This window comes from Mustela lutreola, chromosome 2 (genome assembly GCF_030435805.1).
Source record: "Mustela lutreola isolate mMusLut2 chromosome 2, mMusLut2.pri, whole genome shotgun sequence".
NCBI classification, from domain to species: Eukaryota; Metazoa; Chordata; class Mammalia; order Carnivora; family Mustelidae; genus Mustela; species Mustela lutreola.
The window spans coordinates 221,325,212-221,328,161 of NC_081291.1; positions in this window are offsets into that span (position 1 = coordinate 221,325,212).

The following is a 2,950-nucleotide window of genomic DNA, read 5'->3' on the forward strand; positions in this document are numbered from 1 at the left end:
CCTTGGCTGCCCGCTGCCTCCCCGGCTTCCTTGGAGACAAGACGTCAGCTTGCCGGGCCCGAGACTCGCCACAGAAGCTCCCAGTGCCTTGGTGGTGTCCACACTTCGGGTGCGGGGTCGAGATTGGGACCACGTGAGGAGGGGCTGTTCATCAAAGTGTCTTCGGTTGTGACGGCCCATGGGGCGGGTGAGAAGCCTTCGCCCGTTGCCAAGGAACACAACGCCCATGTTTTCCTGATTCCCACTCACTCTGCTTTATGACAGTAAGAGTCCACACGGCTGGGGGGGACCACGTCGGGGAAACAAGGCGTGTTGGGCTCGTGGCCTCCAGCCTCTGGTAGGAAAGGTCTGTGTCGGTGCCTGGTGCATGGAGGCCAGGACTCATCCATGAGTCCTGGAGGACAAGGGCAGGGCTCGGGCTTTCCAGGACCCCACGTGGCCCAGCACGATGCGGAGCACCAGGGAGCTGCCGTGTCAATGGCCACCAATAGAAGGCAGGGGCCCTGGCGGCTTTTTTTTGCCAGAACAGATTCTCTTTGCAGTTTATGCAAGCTCACTAGCTTCCCCGAGGCCCGGGGGTGTGTGATTGCGTAGCACGCTCTAACGGACATTTCCTCGCTGTTAGGAGGCCGAGCAGTCACGGGGCAGAAGCGGAGGGACTTGGCAAGCTCTGGCCAGCAGGGGGCAGGGTGGCCCGCGCCTTTCCGCGATGTGGGAGGACAGCTGGTAGGGTCCCCAGACCTGCGGCCATGACCCCTCACTGTGAAAGGCCAGGCTGTCCTTGGGGCTTCGCTTCTGCTGTTCTCGGAGGCCACCACGATGGACTGCGGGGACCTCAGGGACTTGAGATGATGTAAATTAATTTTCTAAAATGTTTCAAAATGAATGGATCCTCGGTCAAGTAATAGGAAGGCATTGAGATATGGTCATGGAGAGACACCGGCGGCGTCAGCGCAGTGTTAGGTGACATAGTTCCTGGGTGGCTCAGTCGGTGGGCGTCTGCCTTCGGCTCCGGCCGCGATCCCGGGGTCCTGGAATCGAGCCCCACATCAGGCTGCAGGATCGAGCCCCACGTCGGGCTCCCTGCTCGGCCAGAAGCCTGCTTCTCCCCCTCCCACTCCCCCGCTTGTGTTCCCTCTCTCGCTATGTCTCTCTCTGTCAAATAAATAAGCAAAATCTTTTTAAAAAAAGGGGGAAAAGGTGAGGTAAATCAGGACCCGCGAGAAACCACCAGCCAGGGTCATAAATTCAGAAGAATTAAGGCATGTGCGATAAATTATAAATTAGATATCAATAAATACTTCGTGTGCACCTCTTCAAGGACTGGGATCTAAGGGTCATCCCACATCGCGGAAGCCAGGACCTATGACGGCTCCTGTTCCCCTGCCAGGACGTTCCAGAAACTTCCCTGGGGTTCGTCTGCTTCCTTTCACCTACCCTCGTTTGTGTGCCTTCAATTTCTCAAGTCCGTGCTGCAAATGCCGGCTCCGGAAGACGCCCTCCTCCCCTGGCATTTCCCCACAGGGTTCATGAGCAGCTGGTCCGAACGGGGACAGCACCCGCCCCAGCGAGGAAGGACTCCCCCGGGCGCGAAGGTGCCAACGTCGGACCCCAGGTCCAGAGAGGCAAAAAATGGTAAAAGTCCTCCCCACCTTTAGGGTGGGGACATCCGTCCCACTCTGAGCCCCTTCCTCCATACTTCCCACCCACGCCATGGGTCCTGGGGTGGGGGTCCTCCTCTCGAGGGGACGGGGTCCACGTCCTCCGCCTAACCCCTTCCACTCTCACCTACGTGGGCTACGTCTGGAGGACATTGTGGTTTCTTGCATTGCGTTTTATATCACCTTGATTGTTCAATTGCCTCTAATTTTTATGAGAAGGGGAACGCAGTAAAACGCTTGCATCACTGAGCAGCGCGGACTGGGTAGGCAGAGAGAGCATGGCTTGCCCATCTACCAGCCGCCGGAGCACAGCCGGATCCTGAGCAGAGGGTCTCAGTGGGAGGCGGGGCAGCATGGCAGTCCCCGGGCCAGAGAAGCCCCCACCCCCCACCCCGGTGCTTCCCAAGCATCCGGATGCAGCCCGGCGTCTGGGGCTCCTCCTCACAGGCCTTGTGCACAGACTGGCCGGTTCTCTGCGCCCCGGGCTGTCTGTCATTGCTGTTTGCTGGGCCCAGACTGAGCCAGAGCAGGACAGACACCGCATTGGGAGCAGCTGCTCCCAGACGAGGGAGCTCTAGCCCTTGCCTTGACGGCCGACTCCGCGGGCACCCGCCATGCTCTCTCCCAGTCTCTTCGGGGAGCACAAACCCAGAAACACCTCGGGCGAGACACCAAGCAGCCCCCATGCCCAGGAAATGGGGGTGGGGAGACAGCAAAAAGTCTGTCCCTTTGCAAACAACGGTTCTGTGTTCTTGAGTATTTGGGAAGGCAAAGCAAACGTCCTCGGCCCTTGTGTTGAGCACTGCAACAGCGAAAAAGGCCTTTTTTTTTTTTTTTTTTTTTTTAAATTTAAGCAAATCTCGTTCCTGCTAAATGCCCTGAGTCGTGCTGTGGGAGTCCGAGCTTCGTGTCCTTGCTGTTCTTGGCAAGACGTGAGCAAACGGAGGGCTGCAGGCCTCCAGGGGTCGTGCATTTGGGAACGGAGGGTCCGGCTGAGTTACGGGGCCCCACACGCAGGCACCGGTGGGAAGGACGGCGAGCCGCAGGCAGCGCTGATAGCAGGGTGTGGCCCACGCTCTGACGCCCCTTCCGGACCCCAGTGTGGCCCACGGCCCCAGCACCCGGGCCATCCGGCCACGCCAGGCCCAGCCTCTAGGAGGGCATCTGTGCATCTGGGTTCAGGATGCGTTGTCCTCGAAACAAAGGCAGCGCCTCCCAGATTCCTTTCCTGCCCTCTGCCAGAGAGCCTCGCTGCCAAGACACACAGGAATGTGTGCCCGCCTCCAGCA